This window comes from Notamacropus eugenii, chromosome 5 (assembly GCF_028372415.1).
Source record: "Notamacropus eugenii isolate mMacEug1 chromosome 5, mMacEug1.pri_v2, whole genome shotgun sequence".
NCBI classification, from domain to species: Eukaryota; Metazoa; Chordata; class Mammalia; order Diprotodontia; family Macropodidae; genus Notamacropus; species Notamacropus eugenii.
This window is the reverse complement of record NC_092876.1, coordinates 235,737,226-235,758,051: the sequence shown is the minus strand read 5'-3', so window position 1 is coordinate 235,758,051 and position 20,826 is coordinate 235,737,226.

The window sequence follows — 20,826 nt, the reverse complement described above, 5'->3', positions numbered from 1 at the left end:
AGATCCTTTATTGAACCCAAATCCATTTTGAATGGAGATCTGATAAAGCATTCAGAACCCATGTAAAGAGAAATTCTCCTCTTATTTTGCTTTTAATGTGTTTTAAGAAGAAGAAAAAAGAAATCTCTTGATATTGGGAGTTGTGACCCGTCAATCTAAAGAGAAATCATTGTGACAAACTCGATAAAATGCAGAGATATAGAAAACAGGAGTTTCTATTTTGCCTCTGGCCAGATGGGCCAACTGAGTAGCTCCGGGTATTTTCCCCCCTTTCTTCATCTCCCTAGTGTCCTTCCTGTGGTTTTCTCAATTGGACTTTTAGATTAAGTCCAGTTATTCAAGGGGTGCTTCTGCCTGAATATAGATGCGTGTAAATATCCTGGAAAGTTAACAATAACTTAAAAAATAATAACTTAAAGGAAACTTTAGCCATTCTAGCAGTTATTGTGTCCCCTAGCTAACTAGGGGACACAGTACAAAAATACAAACATTTTGAGGCCTCTCAGTCATGGTTTTGAGTGGAAGCAGACTCATGGACTATTTTGAATCTGGGGTAGTTTTCTAGAAGACTAATATTAAGGAAGAGCTTTCTTTTTATGTGACATAATAATAATTATTATTAAAACTAATATTTTATGAGATGAGAAGGAATAGGCAGGCCTTTACAGATGACTTGCAATAGTGAAACATCTTCCTTTCCACAACTAACTGAGAGATAAAGCCACTATGACATTTTGCTGTGTATGTTTGTGTGTATTACAAAAAGGCATTTGATTCAGTAGAGTAAAAAATAGGCATTTAAAGGCTGTCCTGCAAAAGGTGCCTCCCATCTACTGCTAAGATAATCCATGATTTCTCAGTAGGTTCAAGCCTACAGATAACTATTCTAAAATCCTCTGATTATCAATATCAAATGAGACATAAACCAGGGAAATATGTGCTCACCAAAGGTTTTGCTACTGTCATGAAATATACCAGGCATAGAGTCCAAAAGTAAGTGATTCCTTCTAGTGAAGTCTTTTGAATGTTTAGGGGAAGACATTATGTTGATTATATCAAGCCCTAGTATACTAAGGACTTTCTCTCTGAGATTCAAAACTCTGAAGAAAGTAGCCCACCAGCCCATCCAGCAAAAAGCAAAATTCAGGGAGAATGCGTACTATCCACATTATGATGGGGCTGGAGTTTCAGCTCATTGAGTCAATACATCAGTCAATAATAAAATAATAAAAAATTGTATCTGACATTTATATAGTTCTGTTGTACCCTGTCCACTGGGCCAGCAAGGACATATATCTTGGATAGGAGGGACAATGAGCTGGGCCTAGCATTGCCAAGAAGAAAGATGGATTCAATTGCATTTGGGAAATTTTGTGGTGCTTCTCAGGATTTTCTCTGATGCAAAAATCTTTCTTAATACCAGAATCCTTCTGGTGATGTTGTGTGACAATGACTCGTGGAACATAGCAGTTTCTGAAGAATCGAAACTATAGGTGAGCTCAAGGCGAGGGAGGGGCAAGGTGATCGGAGGAGACCAAAGCAAGTTCTTATTGACGCTTTTTAGGCACGAAGTAGCATAAAAGACTTCATTAATAAAAAGGAATGACTGGAAAAGAATTTGGGCCATCTATATAGCAAAAGCAAGAGATAATATATGGAAGGATGGAATGTTATACTGGTATTCAGGAAAACTTCAAAGTCCTAGAGGGAGGTCTCTATGTTGTTGGTTTGATCTTTTGGTTTTGTTTTTGTTTTTGAGAAGATTTATGGGAGGTCATGGATGGCAAAAATAGCTAGTGTTTATGGAGTGCTTCTTTGGTTTAAAAAATACTTCACAAATTTCATTTCATCTTATTCACCAAACAACCCTGGGAGGGAGGTGCTATTATGATTCTGATTTTCTAGATGAGGCTGACAGAGGTTAAATGACTTGTCCAGGGCCACCCAACTAGTGAGTGTCTGAGGCTGTAATTGAACTCTGGCCTCCTGTTGCGGACCCAACAATCCATCCACTTAGCCACCTAGCTTCCTCTAAGATAGGAACAGTATAGGATAAAAAGCCACAGATAGGTTGCAATCTGCACTGGTGGGAAGACTCCCTATATCAACGAGTCATCAAAATATCAAAGTGCTATTTTGGTGAATAGTAATTATCAGGTTACCTGAGTGTAAATTTCAATTCAGTACTGTACTAATAATGGAAATGCATTAATTAAATACATATGATAGGCAAAATAAGGATTTAGAATATTTAAGAAGAGATTCTATCTAGGAGATGCAAATATCACTCCATTAAATCACTAGTTTTAGAGTCTTTTAATAGCACAGTTGGTTAAAATGCTCCAGGTTCAAGGTCATGAGTTCATCATCCAACAGAAGCATGAATCAAGTGCTTGCTTTGTGCAAGGCACTATGTTGGGGACAGAAAGGACTTCAGGGGGTTGGGAGTCTAGTGGGAAGACAGGAAGCAAAAGTAGGAACATAACAATAAGTTAACATGAATTTGTCACTTGAAGATTTGCAAAGTATTTTACTTCTGTCATCTCATCCAATTTTCACAACAAACCTGTAGGTAATTATGTTGTTCAGTCATTTTTCAGTTATGTCCTACTCTTCATGACCCCATTTGGGGTTTTCTTGTCAGACCCTGGAGTGGTTTGCCATCTTCTTCTCCAGCTCATCTTACAGATGAAGAAACTGAGGCAAACAGGGTGAAGTGACTTGCCCAGGGTCATCCAGCTAGCATGTGTCTGAAGCAGGTCTTGAAATCTGGTCTTGAAATATGTTAAGTATTTCAGTTTGGGTGTAGGTCTTATCACATTGAGCTTCGAATCAGAAACCCTTAGGGTCATATACTATCTCTGAGAATCATTAGCTGTATGATTCTGACTGAGGGTAAGTGACTTGACCTGAGACCCAGGGAACTCTAAGATTATGTTATAAATGGATTGTGATTTGTCAAATAATAAAATCATAGATTCCTGCAGCATTGCCATATATACTATGACAAATTAATATCCACCAAGTCTTAGAGCTAATAATAATAGTATTCATATTGCATATTTTCCATCTACTACTTCATTTTTGCAAGATCTTTGTGAAGTGGGGAGGGCAGGCTAATGAGGGCAATAGAGTTGTCCAAGATCACAGTTCTAGCAGAACTAGACCCAGAATTCAGTTTCCTTAACACCTAGCCTTCAGATCCTGTCCACTAGATAACAGTGCCTCTTTCGTTCCTGAATGAGGCATCTAATTTTGCTCCCTCCATGACCCTGGCTACATCAGCCAATCTTGCAAATATATCTCAAAGGTCACTGAGGAGATCAGGCAAAAGAATGTGGATGGATCAATTCAGTCTAATCATTACCACTGGCAAAAACAATTTCAGATTAGAAAGCAGCTTTTCTCTGTTGCCTTAGCTAAGGATGGTGGTTCAAATGTCTATTAGCTATGCACTTACTAGCACTGCAACCATAAGTTAATCACTTAACCCCATTTGCCTCAGTTTCCTCAACTGTAAAATGAGCTAGAGAAGGAAATGGTAAATTCACTCCAATATCTTTGCCAAGAAAACCCCGAATGGGGTCATGGAGAATTGGACACGACTGAAAAACGGCTGAACAGCAACAAAAAGGCAAGGTCTGTCTTTGTCAGAAAAAGGCTTTCTGGGCAAAAAAGAAAAAGCAGGAGATGGGAGCAGAGATCTGAGAGATGAACTTGAAGAGCTATAGCCCAGAAGGTGGTTTTTGTCGGTGAGTTATCTTTCAGTTGTGTTTGACTCTTCGTGTCCCCATTTGGGATTTTCTTGGCAGAGGTACTGGAGTAGTTTGCCATTTCCTTCTCCAGCTAATCTGAGAGACAAGGAAACTCAGGCAAACAGGGTTAAGTGACTTGCCCAGGGTCACACAACTAATAAGTGTGTTAGGTCAGATTTGAACTCAGGAAGATGAGTTTTCCTGGCTCCAGTCTCGTTGCGCCACCTAGCTGTCAGAACGTGGTAGCATAGAGACACTTAGAAAACACACCATGTCAGTCTGAGAGTACAAATCCCATGCACAAAAAAGATAAGTGGAGGAAACCAGGAAAAGACCTTTAGCACCTTTGGTCACTCCTAGATTTATTGGGGACACCGATGAGAAAAAACAGATTCATAGTATCTGTCCTGGTGAAGGACACAAAACTCTTATTGATAAGATTGCAGTCACTGAATTATCAAGGTAAATTATTAACATTATTAATAAATTATTAATGATGCTATACAGGCTACACTTATAACGACTTTGATAGTTAAAAAGCATTTTTACATACATGACCTCTTTTAATCCTCACAACAGCTCCATGAGCTAAGCAGTGCAAGTATGGTTATTCATGTTTTTTACAGATGAGGAGATTGAGAGGCTGGGAATTAAAGTTACTTGACTAAGGTAATAAAATTTGAAGTATCAAATCTAGAATTCTAGGTCAGGTCTTCTGACTCTTGGTCTTTCCACTATTCTACGATTCCAGTTTTCTTTCCCCTACACTTTACAGCTTCCAACTGGAAGTATATATTGCAGATTAGATAATATATAGAGATATCAACAGATGCATACTTATATAGTATGTATATATACACATATACATTTATACTCCTCTCATATATATGCATATACATACATACATACATATATGTAAAACTAAGGACACAGTTAGACATGGGTCTCATTAAAAGTTATCCCAGGTTGAAAACACTCTTTGGATCAAAATTATAGCTCATGAGCCCCCACTGATTTATTTACTTTTACTAGACAGCACAGGGACATATTAATTTAAAACAAAATGCATTAAGTCAAATTGTACAGCAAATAAAATTACAAGGAAAGATTCCTTCATACATATACAGGTTATCTTGTCTTCAGTGGGGGAGAGTTCACATTAAAGTAACGCATGTGACAAGGATATATTTGCGAAGTTATATGAAAAGAACACATGTATGGAAGGCAATGGGACTGGTTCATAGAGTATAAATCATGGCCAAGGTAACTCATATACTGAACACTAAAGGGCTACTAATGTTCTCTATTAGTATCATCCCACTACTCTCTGGTACCTTGTGTGAACATTGCCCCCTTGGTCTCCACTTGGCTTTGTTGTGCATCAGGGTGCTCAGAGGTGGGTATCACGTGTTCTCTGCTGAGTATCTGTGGTTGCCCAGCTGTTCCATGCAACCATGTTTTGGGCTATGGCTCTACAAGGCCATCTCTTGGATCTTTGCTCCCATGTCCTAAAGGCCTTTGTCCAGAAAGCCATTCTCTAACAAAAACAGACTCAGCCCTTTTATTTCACAGCTAAAGGACATTTGAACCACCACCCTTTTCCAAGGGTGTCCAACAAAAGCCAGCAAGAATAGTGCCCCACCCCCCAGACTAAGATGTGGTTTATACCTTGACTGTCTGTGTCTGCTGCTGGTTTGAAGACTGTAGTCTCAGCCAATTATCTGACAGAGTTAGAAAGTTCACAATCTATCTTTATAGACCGATTTCACATTCATTTTCCTCATACGCTGTGTTCTAGCTAAACTGACCTATTTACTGTACTCTATATATTGCTATTCCATTTCCTTCCTTTGTGTCTTTGCATAGGCTGTCTCCCCTCCACGCCTACCCCCTCAATTCTCTGCCTCCCCTTCTTTCCCCCTTGGAATCCCTAGCTCCATTCAAAATTCTCCTTAATTAGCATTTCCCACACAAGGCATTTCCAGTTTTCCCCAGTTGATAATGGTCTCTCTACTCTATTACTTTATATTTATGTGTATTTTATAATTACCTATCTTGGTACCTTTTGTCCTCCATACCCCCACCGGTAGAATATGAGGTCCTTGAGGGCAGAGACTATTTAGCACCATGTCTGACATATTGCTATGTGCGTTGTGCTGGGGGAAATACAAAGCTTAGTTAAGAAATGCTCCTTGACCTCAGTGTGTGAATATCTCCTCTCTCCACCCTCTCTTTCTCTTTCTTTTCCTTTCAATCTGTCTATCCACACATAGGTATATACACATATATTCTATATCTATGGGGACAGGATTGAGTTCTAGGCTTGGAATCAGCATGACTCATCTCAGTAAATTCAAATCTGACCTCAGACACTTACTAGCTGCATGGCCCTGGGCCCTTGCTTTGCCTCAGTTACTCATTTGGAAAATGAGCTGGAGACAGAAATGGCAAAGTATTCCAGTACCTTTGCCAACCCCTCCCAAAAAATCTGCAAGAAACAAAATGGGGTCATGAAGAGTTGGACATGATTGAAATGACTTAACAACAACAACCATATCTATGTATGTATATATAAGTATAAAAGGAGGTAGGACCAGTTTTAAGGAAGAATGAGAAGCAGCAGGATGGATGATTCAAATGGTATATTTGTACCTTTGAGATATTTTAAAATTTTTTTCAATTATCAGGCATTTATTTTTTTCTTCTTCCCACATCTTCCACCCCCTGGACAAAATGAGAGAAAAAAAAAAGTACAGAACCCTTTTATCATATAAGCGTAGACTAACAAAAACAAATTCCCACAATGGCCACATCCAGAAATGTGTTTCTCATTCTGCATGTCGGTTCATTGTCTCTTTGAGGTAGGCAGTGCTCTTCATCATCAGTCCTCTGGAATCATTGCATTGATCTAAGTTATTAATTATGTTCTTTTAGTGTTTCCACCACAATGCATAGGACCTATATTAATGAATTAATAGGAAAATAGAGACAAGAATTACACCAGATAAGAAGATGGGGAAGAATTGTGACCTGTGTAGGTGGATGGAATCCTCATGGTAGATCAAATCCTTGGTCTTAAAAGTTCAAAGAACTTATTTTGATGGGAATTGGAGGTGTTTGAAGTGGAAATGCCTAAAAGGAATTGAAGATCACTGTTTAACAAAAGAACCCTGAAGATCTCAGATTTGACTTTATTTCTTCCTCTGCCTCTAATCCAACTCCTCTCATTTTTAGAACTTTAACATTAAAATAAGTTAAAAATTATTTGTTCCAAAGAATTTCATGTTGTCCCTTGAAGATCACTAAAGACATTCAAAGACAGGGCAGGATCATAGGTTCACATATTTAGAGTTAGAAGAAACCTGAGGCCATCAGTTTTATGTTGAAGAAATTGAGGCCCCAGAACGTTACTGAGTTGCCTATGATCACACAGGTAACGAGTCAGATGGAAAATTTGAAGCTAGGTTCCCTGATCCCAGAATGCTTTCCACTATACCCCTCTAAGTTTGCAAATCCATCATTTGAGGGTCTTGCCCTTAAATATTTGAAATTGAAGATATTGAATCTTCCTGCTTGTCAAAGTCTGTGGGGTCTCATCAAAGATTATTGGAAATGGTTGGGTTATATTAGTGATGAGCATGAAAGCAAGGTTGTTGAAAAACGTGAAAAAAGTTAAAGAATCTATGTTGCAAAGAAAGACATTGGGCTTGTTGAGCTGCCCATATGCAAGAAGAGCATTATTACAGTCAACAAGAAATAAGTAGAATGATAGAAATCAATCAATCCTCAAGCATCTATTAAGCATATACTATATGCCAACAACTGTGCTTAATGCTAGGGATCATTGTTGAATTGTTTCATTCTTGTCTGACTCTTCCTGATCCATTTGGGATTTTCTTGGCAGAGATATTGGAGTGGTTAGCCATTTCCTTCTCCAGCTAATTTTACAGATAAGCAACTAAAGCAAACAGGGTTAAGTGACTTGCCCAGGGTCACACAGTTAGTAAGTGTCTGAGACCAGATTTGAACTCATAAAGATCAGTCTTCCTGACTGTGCCCTTCCAAGCCCTGTGCCCTATCCACCTGACTGCCCTGAATACTGGGGCAAAGATGAAATACAAAGACAAAAAAATACAAAGACAAAACCCCAAAACAATCCCAACCAAGGAATTTTTGCATTCTATAAGTGAGAACCACATATGCCTCATAATTAAACAGAAAACATATACAACACCAACTTTCCATTGGCAATAACGTGACAGTGCAGATGGGAAAATGTAATGTCATCAATGAATTGCAAGGCAAATCTAACTGTCCTCACGAGACTGACCTTGAAATACACTATGTAAATTGTGGAGGCCAATATCCACTGCTCTAGGCCAGTCCGTTTCCTGTTTGCTGAAAGGTTTTATCATTTGTACTTAGAGGTCACTGCTAAACCCAGGGCACATGTTATCCCTGGAATGTTTCCAGTTGGAAATGATTCCTGAACAAGGGTAAAACAAAAATGGCTTTTGTCTCTTTATCAGTGTGATACTCACTACACCTATGTTAGCCAAGAACATTTAAAAAAAACAAATCAGTGGGAATAAAAGAATGGGTTTTCTGATGGGAAACAAATGTGAGACTGATACTGATTATTAAGAAAGGAATCAGAAAAATTGGGGAAAATTAGAGAAAATTCACTGGAATCAGAAAAATCAGGGAAAACTGACCACTCCAAAAGTGATAAATACAAACTCAGGATTTTTTGGAAGGGAGAAGGCCTTGAACTCAGTGTGGGTATACTACACTTCAAGAAGAGCTGATGATGTATAGCAAAATCTATATTCATATAAAGTACATTGGGGGAGGGGTTATGATTTGCTTTAGAAAAAGATACTTTATTTCCTGCGGGCTTCCCCTTAACATCAAATTCTCCTGGGCCATCTAATATATATAAACATCTATATATATATTTTCCCTACAAAAATTCAATTCACAAAATGTTTAGTAATACTCTACGCTTATCCTATACAGTGAGTTGGGTATATGTACTTTTAAAAAGTAAGCACAAGTAGAGAGAAAAGTCCTCTTATCTAATTAGAAGTACAGAAAATCATTTTTGCTCTTATGTTAAAACTAAGGATAGAAACAATAGAGAATATAGACTCTTGGGATTACAGAATGCCTTATGTGAAGTAGCTAAAGAGTACAGCAAATCTGGACTATGCTCAGCTTGTCTATTTACAGGTAGTTGTTGAGATCCATGCTTTCTCATAAGCATTGATTTTATCGGTAATATATGATATGTGTTTTTTAAAGTTATACGCATTTTGGAAGTGCAAATGACATTACAGGACTATAAAGCTGAGAAGGCTTTTAGAGTAGTACCCTTCATGCATTGCTCTATGCACAGTGATTGATAATATAAACCTTATTATCTGGCAATGTTCTGTATCCCTGGCACATATCACGTATGCAATGATACAGAAAGTTTGCTGGATAAATTCCATAGGGATGCATGTATTCAATTTTGGATGCATGCCCACTGTTCATGCCCATACTGATTCTCAGTATGAAAACTACTCGGTTGTTAAGATTGCAACAAGGCACTTTGAGATTCAAATTGGGGGTCCCTAAAAGAAACTTTACCCTTCCAGTGAATCAGAACTGCATATTTAATGAAAAGTAGATTTTTTTCTCTACTTCTAAGGAAATGGCCTCTGCCTTTTTCATGACCACATGCTTTCTCTGAAAAGGGCTGGCTGTTTTTTTTGGGCTCCAGAAGTCCCAGAACATTTCCTTCCCAGAGTCTTCATGTTTCCTGTTAGATGGAATTGCTTTGTGTGAAAGATAATCTTCTCCCTACCTGTGATGACAGTGTTTGGGTAGTTTTGAAGGGATCTGCTGCTCATTTTACCATTGTCTGGGTTTTATTGCTATTACTTTCCCACCATTTTCTGGCTTGTTGATGGTTGGTTTGCTTTTCCTGTTATGTATCGTAGGTAACATGGGTAGACCACAGAAGAATATTGTGGACTTTTTATTTTTTTTATTTATTTTGTTTTATTTAAGTTTTTAACATTCATTTTCACAAAATTTCAAGTTCCAAATTTTCTTCCCATCTCTCCCCTCCCCCTACCCCAAAACACTGAGTATTCTAATTACTCCTATCACCCATCTGCCTTCCCTCCTAAAATCCCTCCCTTCCTTTATCCCCATCTTCTCTTTTGTCCTGTAGGGCAAGATAAATTTCTATACCCCATTATCTGTATTTCTCATTTCCTAATTGTATGTAAGAACAATACTCAACAGTTGTTCCTAAAACTTTGAGTTCCAACTTCTCTTCCTCCCTGGCTCCCCACCCATCCCCACTGAGAAGGCAAGCAATTCAATATAGACAATAACCGTGTAGTTTTGCAAATGACTTCCATAATAGTCGTGTTGTGTAAGACTAACTATATTTCCCTCCCATCCTATCCTGCCCCTCATTTCTTCTATTCTCTCTTTTGACCCTGTCCCTCCCCAAGAATGTTGACTTCTAATTGCTCCTTCATCCCATTACCCTCCCTTCTATCATCCCCCCCCACTTATCCCCTTCTCCCCCACTTTCCTGTATTGTAAGATAGGTTTTCATACCAAAATGAGTGTGCATTTTATTCTTTCCTTTAGTCAAATGTGATGACAGTAAGCTTCATGCTTTTTCTCTCACCTCCCCACTTTTTCCCTCCACTGAAAAGTCTTTTACTTGCCTCTTTTATGAGAGATAATTTGCCCCATTCCATTTCTCCCTTTCCCCTCCCAATATATTTCTCTCTCACCCCTTAATTTCATTTTTTTGAAGATATGATCCCATCCTATTCAACTCATCCTGTGCTCTGTGTTTGTGTGTGTGTGTGTGTGTGTGTGTGTGTGTGTGTGTGAGTGTATGTAATCCTATCAACTACCCAGATACTGAAAAAAAGTTTCAAGAGTTACAAATATTGTCTTTCCATGTAGGAATGTAAACAGTTCAACTTTAGTAAGTCCCTTATGATTTCTCTTTGCTGTTCACCTTTTCATACTTCTCTTGATTCTTGTGTTTGAAAGTCAAACTTTCTTTTCAGCTCTGGTCTTTTCATCAAGAATGCTTGAAAGTCCTCTATTTCATTGAAAGACCATTTTTTCCCCTGAAGTATTATACTCAGTTTTGCTGGGTAGGTGATTCTTGGTTTTAGTCCTAGTTCCTTTGACTTCTGGAATATCCTATTCCATGCCCTTCGATCCCTTAATGTAGAGGCTGCTAGATCTTGTGTTATCCTGACTGTATTTCCACAATACTTGAATTGTTTCTTTCTAGCTGCTTGCAATATTTTCTCCTTGACCTGGGAACTCTGGAATTTGGCTACAATGTTCCTAGGAGTTTCTCTTTTTGGATCTCTTTCAGGAGGTGATCGGTGGATTCTTTCAATATTTATTTTGCTCCCTGGTTCTAGAATCTCAGGGCAGTTTTCCTTGATAATTTCATGAAAGATGATGTCTAGGCTCTTTTTTTGACCATGGCTTTCAGGTAGTCCCATAATTTTTAAATTGTCTCTCCTGGATCTATTTTCCAGGTTAGTTGTTTTTCCAATGAGATATTTCACATTATCTTCCATTTTTTTTCATTCTTTTGGTTTTGTTTTGTGATTTCTTGGTTTCTCATAAAGTCATTAGCCTCCATCTAATTCATAGAGTCACTCATTCTAACTCATAGAGTCACTAGCCTCTATTCTAATTTTTAAAGAACTATTTTCTTCAGTGATCTTTTGAACCTCCTTTTCCATTTGGCTAATTCTTCTTTTTAAAGCATTCTTCTCCTCGTTGGCTTTTTGAATCTCTTTTGCTAATTGAGTTAGCCTATTTTTAAAGGTGTTATTTTCTTTAGCATTTTTTTGGGTCTCCTTTAGCAAGATGTTGCCCTGCTTTTCATGATTTTCTTGCATCTCTCATTTCTCTTCCCAATTTTTTCTCCACCTCTCTTACTTGATTTTCAAAATCCTTTTTGAGCTCTTCCATGGCCTGAGACCATTGAATATTTATTTTGGATGTTTGGGATACAGAAGCCTTGACTTTTATGTCTTTCCCTGATGGTAAACATTGTTCTTCCTCATCTGAAAGGATAGGAGAAGATATCTATTCACCAAGAAAGAAACCTTGTATAGTCTTATTTTTTTTCTCTTTTTTGGGCATTTTCCCAACCAGTTACTTGACTTTTGGGTCCTTTGTCAAGAGTAGGGTGTATACTCTGGGGATCTGTAAGATCTCAGTTCCTCCAAGGTGGCACAACCAAGCATGTACACTGGTTTAGGAGCATTTTTGTGCCCAGAATCTTAGCAAAGTTTCCTCTTCACAACCACCTGGCCTCCCATTCTGCCAAGCTAGCACTTGGGGCTGAGATTCAGATAAGCTACGGGGGCAGGTTGGCCATTCAGTGTGAGATAAAGATCAGCTGCTGCAGGGCCTCTACGAAGGGCTGAGGTAAGAATCAGCAGCTCAGTGTCCCCAGGGGTTTTACAATCCAACAATGGATGCGGGCTGCTGTGGGAACTGCTGCTGCTTGCCAGATATGGCCTCTGTGGCCACTGCCTGAGGCCAGAGCTACGGGAAGGCCCTTTGCCCTTCTTCCTTTTCAGCCAGCTGAAAAAACCCTGTCACTGACCTTTGGCACCTGTGGGTTGAGGGATCTTCGAACCCCTCTGCTACTGTGACTGGAGATTCTGCCCCCAAGCCCTGTTTGTATCTTCCTCCCAGAGCCAAGCTGCGCCATGTGGCCAAGGCTGGGCTGGGCTCCACTCCACGTCTGGTGTGACAGAAGTTTCTCATCGGCCTTTCAGATCACCCTGGCCTGAAAATCTTCTCACTCTGTTGTTCTGTGGCTTTTGCTACTCTAGAATTTGTTGAGAGTCTTTCTTTACAGGTATTTTATGGGCTGTGGGGGGAGAGCCAGCATATGTGTGTCTTTCTACTCTGCCATCTTGGCTCCTCCCCCAAGAAAAAAATATTGTTAACTTCTTGAGGAAAATAGTCTAAGTACATTATGGGAGTTTCCTTATTTTGTTGTTTTGGTGATATGTCCCAACTCAATAAATTATAAAGTCTCTTAGAAATAAAGAACTTTAAAAAAAACGTAATGGTAATTTAAATGGGAAGATCTTTCCCATTCATTAATAGGCCCATGTGACCTGCTTAAATCACATGGAAGCCAAAGTCACATGTGGTAGGAGAAGTTTGCTGAATGGATGGAACAGGAAGGGTAGAGCAGAGCTGGGAGAAAGTTGGTGAGAGCAGTTAGAGTGGAGGGAGGACAGAACACAGGCAGGCACAGCCAGTCTTGTAAGTGTTTGTTTGTATGTGGGAATGAGGAGGAGGGGAAGGCTTGGTACCCTGTAGTGATAACATGTATTGACTATGACAGATTTGGCTTTCTGGTTTTGGGATTTGGCTTTCTGGTGTCTGAATAAAAGTTTTTCTTCTGCCTTCTATATATTCTATTGTACTATCTATTATACTTTGCAATTCAGAACTATGCTGGTGTATTCATAGTCACCCTCGGTGCTATAAATGTTGCCTGGGTGATACAGAAAGACAGTAAAGACAGGCAACAAAAACAAATTATTGGTAATTAATTTAGCAAATGCTTATTAATTGATTTAGTAAATACTACATATTTGCAATGTACCAAGAGGTATAAAAAAATTATGCAATGTACTGTATGGGGTATACAAAAATCCCTATTTGGTTTCCTAGATGTATTGGTATTTGTTCGAGCCATTGATTCTATACTGTGTAGGCTATAGATTCACTTGTTGGCATTGTGTCATCCCTTTATAAGAATAATGCTGGGAAACTGGACCAATTACATTGTAGGAAAGTTTAGCTACACGTTAGAGCACAGGATTTGTCACACAGTGCCATCTCTGAGGTCATTCTAGTAGGTTAGGACAGGCAGTTCTTGACTTAAAATCAAATTGCCTTTTAGACGTTCATTTGTAAGTTGGTTATTTGGAACTCAGGGTGTGGCTAGGTTCTCAGGCCAGCCAGAAAAAAGCCTTTCTAACTTTCTAAAGTATAATATACCCCAAGTAAGGTTCATCCCCAGAGGGTGGGAGATGAGTTCTTTTAGCCATTGCAACTCATGAAACTATCTCAAGGTGTAGAAAGATTGTAATCTATGTCATTGAGAGGGAATATCAAATATCATTTTTGGGGAGCAAAGGTACTATTTGGGAGAAGGGACTGTGGTAATTTCTTCTGGACATCATTTACTGTGAGTTTTTGCATAAAAGAAGACACTTCTTTAGCTCTATCTCTACCCAGACTCTTAGTTGCATCAGTGCAGGGGAGGGCAGAGTGTCAAAACATCAATATTCAGATTCCCCAGACAACTATTGGTATGTATGAGTCATTCATGAGTCAAGTGCTCATAAGTCAAGTCTTTATTGTTATTATGATTTCCAGATTTTTTTTAGACCAAGAGACTTAGTCCTTTCCACACCCAAAAACAGACCCAATTTTTTATGTCCACCTGTGTTTTTGCTTCATTCTCTCTCTCATCTCATTTTGCCCCTCCATACTCTGCTTCTTTGGAAGCATGAAAGCCATAACCATATTGGGACAATTGGGGACATAGTCCATCACTCTTCAGCTTGTGAGGAAAACGTTAAAAGGCAGCCTGAAGGCTGCTGTACCTTCTGTTGTTGCTGTGGCATTTCCAGAACGTTTCATTCATTCATTCCACAAAAACATTATTAAATGCCTACTGTGCATTTAGATACTGGTGATGCAAAAACAACAACAAAAGTGACCTTAAGAGAGTAAAGGGCTTGCTCTCAATGATTTTGACTTTCACAGGAGGAATTCTTAACGAGGTCCGTGAGTTACTAAAAAATTTTGGGTAATTATATTTCAATATAATTGATTTCCTTGTGTGCATTTAAAAACTCAGCTTTATTAGCTGTGTGTCCCTGGGCAGGTCACTTAACCTGCTTGGCTCAGTTTTGTCATCTGTTAAAGTATCAAATGAGATAATAATTGTAAAGAACTTAATGCAATGCCTGGCACATAGCATATAAATATTAACTATATATATTAACCACATATATTTATATGTAACTATATTTAAGATAGTTATACATATAAGTATAAATATTAACTATTATTATTATCAATATTATTAATTATTATTACTAAAAACATTAGTCTGAGAATGAGTCCATAAGCTTCAACTGGATTTTCAAAGGGGACCATGGCACAAAAAAGTTAAGAACTCCCGTTCTTCACCTCATTCTTAGAATGCTCTCTGGAATGTTTTTCTTATGTGGAATCGATTAAGGTCTGACTATATCAGTCCCATACTGAACAAACTCCTTTGGTTTCCTATTGCCTCTAGGATAGTCTCTGGGATAAACTTCTCAGTCTGGCAACTACAGCCGTTAACAATCGGGCTACAGCCTACGTTTCTAGCCCTATTCTGTATCATTTTCTTTCCTTCACTGTATAGTCTAACTGGTCTTCCAAAAGGTCCTCACACTTTATACTCTATGTCCCATCTATGTACCTTCACAGTGACGATCCTGCATGCCTGGAATATATTGCCCCCTTACTTCTAACTCTTCAGATCCCTTGTTTTCTTCAAAAGAGCTCATTTGACCTTCTTGATGAAACATTTCCTAATTCCCTAGCTCCTAGAGCCCTTCCACCCTCATTAGAGTGCAATTATTTCTACTATCAATTATAAACACCATCCTTCTTTGCTGTTCCTGGAAGGACCTTCCCTTGAACCCTCAAGCTATCGTCTTCTCTATCTTCTCTCCATTTCCCTGGTAAACTTGTAGAAAGAGTAATTTGTATCCCACTGCCTATACTTATTTTCCTCTCCCTCATTGCTCGGTCAATCTCCTATATCCTTATACATGCAAATGCCATTTCCTTTGAGGTCAGAGAGTACTTCATTTTTGTCTGTATGTCACTGGCACCTAGCACAATGCTTGACACATTGGTGCTTAATAAATGTCCACTTTACTCTATCAACTGATTGAGAAATAAGAAAACAACATGTCTTGTCTTTTATATCCCTTGGTCATAGAAGGCCTGAACTACTGTTCAATGTTAGGCATTGTATCATAATCATTAAAAACGATTGCTGATTGCTTTTGCTGATTGACAGATCAGATAGCCAGTGTTACTGGAAAACCAAGTAGGTGGATGGAAAAGAGAAATCAAATATACTGTCACCTCCTTTACATTTTATTTAATAATAGCTGACATTGATAGTTTTTTAAGATTTATGAAGCATTTTGTGGTTGTTGTGGTGTTTTAAGTTGTGACTGACTTTTGGTGACCCCATTTGGGATTTTCTTGGCAAAGATACTGGTGTGGTTTGCTATTTTCTTTTCCAGCTCATTGTACATATAAGAAAACTGAGATAAACAGGGTTAAGTGACACATAGGACACACATCTGAGACCAGATTTAAGCTCAGGAAGATGAGTCTTCCTGACTTCAGGCCTGGCATTCCATCTACTGCATCACCTAGCTGCCCATAAAGCACTTTAGACATATTAATTAATTTTGTCCTCATAAGAACCCTGTGAGATTGGAGCTATTATTACCCCCATTTTGTAGGAAACTGAGACACAGAGGTTAAGTGATTAGATCTGAGTCACACAGCTAATAATTATTTGTACCATAAGTATTTCCAGTCCCCATTAGTACCATATTCCTGTGTATCATCCCATTTTTCATACCCCTTAAATCTTCACATAGACAAAACTCTTTAGGGTTAAATCCTGATATCTGCCAGGAGTTATGGGCTAAGAATATTGTCACTGTAAGGACAGAACAATGAAGAGGTAAAATGACTTATTCAGGGTCAGTGGCACAGCTGGAGGCAAAATCTAGAGCCCTCAATTGAATACTCAGTGTGACATATTCTTTCTTAGAAATGGAATATATTTTTTTTACTTAAGCTAAAAAAAACCCAAATAAATGATAATGCATCTACTTCTATACTAGATTTCAGAGAAATTGGTTTCATGGTTTAATAATTCTAAGAAAGGTCAACTGGGAGACTATATGGTACCTACCTCTTAATGATGGTCCCCCATTGGGTAAGGAATACACTCCCTACTGTACACGCTTGGCATTTGTGCTCATTTAGACTGACAACCCTAGCATCTGTAGCCCTCTCTTCATTCTCTGAGCAGATGTGATAGGTACTGCTGTGCCAACACAACCTTCCCCACAGCATTGACCTGAATCAACCACCTAAAGTGGCAAGAGGGGAAGGGAACCCATTCATTATGCCTTCGTTGCTTCTGCTGAGCCAGCCACCTGTGGCTTTGGTTCATATGACTCCACTGGTTTGCAAAATGGGAAAAAATTATGCGATAGAAATTCCATAATCTCCTGTCCTGATGAAACTCAGTCACTGAAATAACAACAGAGTATAATTGGTGACTTAGAAGCTCTTTGAAAATGTACCAATAAATGATTTGCCATCAAAATATCAGGCAGAGGCAACACAGATGAAGGGTAGTAGCTGTCACTGGGTTTTGATTTTTCCATTAGAAGTGTCAGTGGGCTCAGGGCTTATGACCTGTGTCTGAATCTCCTTCATGATTTATTATGAAGTGCGTACACCACTCACCTTTCTGTTCCAAGAATAATTTTCCCTTAACCCCTTAAGTTATCTCCTTCTCTTTCTTCTTTCCTTTTCCCCGTAAAACTTGTAGGAAGGGTAATCTCTACCTGTTGCCTACTCCTTGACCCCTGCTTTCTCTGATCTTCAATTTGCCTTTTCTGGCCTCCATGCCTTGTTCATGACATCATACTCCTTATATCCGGCATGGACCTCCTCTGTATCCCCCATCTTATGCGTTCAATTTCCTCTTTTCCCCTTAGCACCAGCCAAGGTGTCATCTTCTCCACCACTGGTCCTTTTTTCTTTCTTTTCTATTCTAACTTTCCTTCCCTCCTCTCCCCTCTCCCCAAATGGATCAAAGTGATTTCTATTTCTGAGATATTTATTAGCACATGCCCTGGAACTCTCCCTTGCAATATATATTCTTTTTTTTTTTTTATATTTAACTTTTAACATTTATTTTCACAACATTTTGGGTTACAAATTTTCTCCCCTTTTAACCCCTCCCCCCCAGACCCAAGCATTCTAATTGCCCCTGTGATCAATCTGCTCTCTCTTCTATCATCCCTCTCTGCCCTTGTCTCCGTCTTCTCTTTTGTCCTGTAGGGCCAGATAGCTTTCTTTACCCCTTAACCTGTATTTCTTATTTCTTAGTGGTAAGAACATTACAGTTGATCCTAACACTTTGAGTTTCAACTTCTTTAGTTCCCTCCCTCTCCACCCCTTCCCTTTGCAAAGCAAGCAATTCAATATAGGCCAAATCTGTGTAGTTTTGCAAATGATTTCCATAATAGTTGTGTTGTAAAGGACTAACTATATTTCCCTCCATCCTATCCTGTCTCCCATTACTTCTATTCTCTTATGATCCTTTCCCTCCCCATGAGTGTCGACCTCGGATTGCATTCTCCTCCCCATGCCCTCCCCTCTATCCTCCCCCCCACCCTGCTTGTGCCCTTGTCCCCCATTTTCCTGTATTGTGAGATAGGTTTTCCTATCAAAATGAGTGTGCATTTTATTCTTTCCTTTAGTGGAATGTGATGAGAGTAGACCTCATGATTTTCTCTCGCCTCCCCTCTTTATCCCTCCACTAATGAGTCTTTTGCTTGCCTCTTTTATGAGAGATAATTTGCCCCATTCAATTTCTCCCTTTTTCCTCCCAATATTTCTCTCTCACTGCTTGATTTCATTTTTTTTTTAAGATATGATCCCATCCTCTTCAATTCACTGTGCACTCTGTCTTTATGTATGTGTGCGTGTGTGCATGTGTGTGTGTGTACTCCCACCCAGTACCCAGATACTGAAATGTTTCAAGAGTTACAAATATTGTCTTTCCATGTAGGAATGTAAACAGTTCAACTTTAGTAAGTCCCTTATGACTTCTCTTTGCTGTTCACCTTTTCATGGTTCTCTTCATTCTTGTGTTTGAAAGTCAAATTTTCTTTTCAGCTCTGGTCTTTTCATCAAGAAAATTTGAAAATCCTCTATTTTGTTGAAAGACCATTTTTTCTCCTGAAGTATTATACTCAGTTTTGCTGGGTAGGTGATTCTTGGTTTTAGTCCTAGTTCCTTTGACTTCTGGAATATCCTATTCCATGCCCTTCGATCCCTTAATGTAGAGGCTGCTAGATCTTGTGTTATCCTGATTGTATTTCCACAATACTTGAATTGTTTCTTTCTAGCTGCTTGCAATATTTTCTCCTTCACCTGGGAATTCTGGAATTTGGCCACAATGTTCCTAGGAGCTTCTCTTTTTGGATCTCTTTCAGGAGGTGATCGGTGGATTCTTTCAATATTTATTTTGCTCCCTGGTTCTAGAATCTCAGGGCAGTTTTCCTTGATAATTTCATGGAAGATGATGTCTAGGCTCTTCTTTTGGTCATGGTTTTCAGGTAGTCCCAAAATTTTTACATTGTCTCTCCTGAATCTATTTTCCAGGTCAGTTGTTTTTCCAATGAGATATTTCACATTATCTTCCATTTTTCCAATCTTCTAGCTATGTTCTGTGATATCTTGCTTTCTCACAAAGTCCTTAGCGTCCATCTGTGCCATTCTAGTTTTGAAAGAACTATTTTCTTCAGTGAGCTTTTGAATCTCCTCTTCCATTTGGCTAATTCTGCTTTTGAAAGCATTCTTCTCCTCATTGGCTTTTTGAACCTCTTTTGCCAATTGAGTTAGGCTAGTTTTCAAGGTGTTAATTTCTTCAACATTTTTTTGGTTCTCCTTTAGCAGGGAGCTGATCTGCTTTTCATGCTTTTCTTTCGTCTCTCTCATTTCTCTTCCCAGTTTTTCCTCCACCTCTCTAACTTGATTTTCAAAATTCTTTTTGAGCTCTTCCATGGCCTGAGCCCATTGGGTGGGCTGGGACACAGAGGCCTTGATTTCTGTGTCTTTGCCTGATGGTAAGCATTGTTCTTCCTCATCAGAAAGGAAGGGAGGAAATGTCTGTTCTCCAAGAAAGTAGCCTTCAATAGTCTTATTTCTTTTCCCTTTTCTGGGCATTTTCCCTAGCCAGTGACTTGACCTCTGAATGTTCTCCTCACACCCACCTCGCCTCCTGGTCCTCCCAGCCAGCGTTTGGGGACTGAGATTCAAATGCTGCTTCCCGCCTTAGGGCTTTTGGCGGGGGCAGGGCTGCTATTCAGTGTGAGAATTAAGTTCAGATGGTCAGGTCAGGGCAGGGCCGCCTCTCAGGCTCAGTTCCCTCAGGGGGTTTATACACAGACCTTCCACAATGGATCCAGGCTCCCGCCCGCTTGGGGAGCCCCTGTCTGCATCCCCCTCTCAGCTTCTACCTCCCGGGGTGGCCTGAGTTATGGAGGCACCCCTCTCCCCTCTCGACCCGCCAAAGAGACTCTCTCACCGACCCCTGTCACCTGTGGGCGGAGGGACTTGTGCGGCCTCTGGAGATCCCGTCCCTGAAGCCTGCTCGGGTCTGTTTCTCTTGGTGCCGTGGCCGCAGCAGGTCTGGGCTGGGCTGGGCCCCGTGTCTGCAGCGCAACGGACCTTTTGGAAGAGGTTTGCAGGTCCCTCTGTGGGTGGAGGGACCCGCATGGCCGCTGGAGATCCCGTCCCCGAAGCCCACTCGGATCTTTTCCTCTCAGTGCCGCGGCCACTGCAGGGCTGCCCTCTGTTCCCAGTCCCGGCGCCCAGTCCGCAGCGCGAAGGACCCCCCGCGAGAGGTTTGCAGGTCTCTCCGGAACAGAAATCTCCCTTGCTCCAATATTCCGTGGCCTCTGGGTGCAGAATTCACTGTGAGTTGCTCCCCTGTAGCCGATCTGTGGGTTGTGGGTTCAGAGCTATGTGTATGTGCGTCTTTCTACTCCGCCATCTTGGCTCCGCCCCCCACAATATATATTCTTGATCATATAAGCGGCATAATGAAGTCTCATTTCTAAAATATATAGAGAACCGAGTCAAACTTATAAGA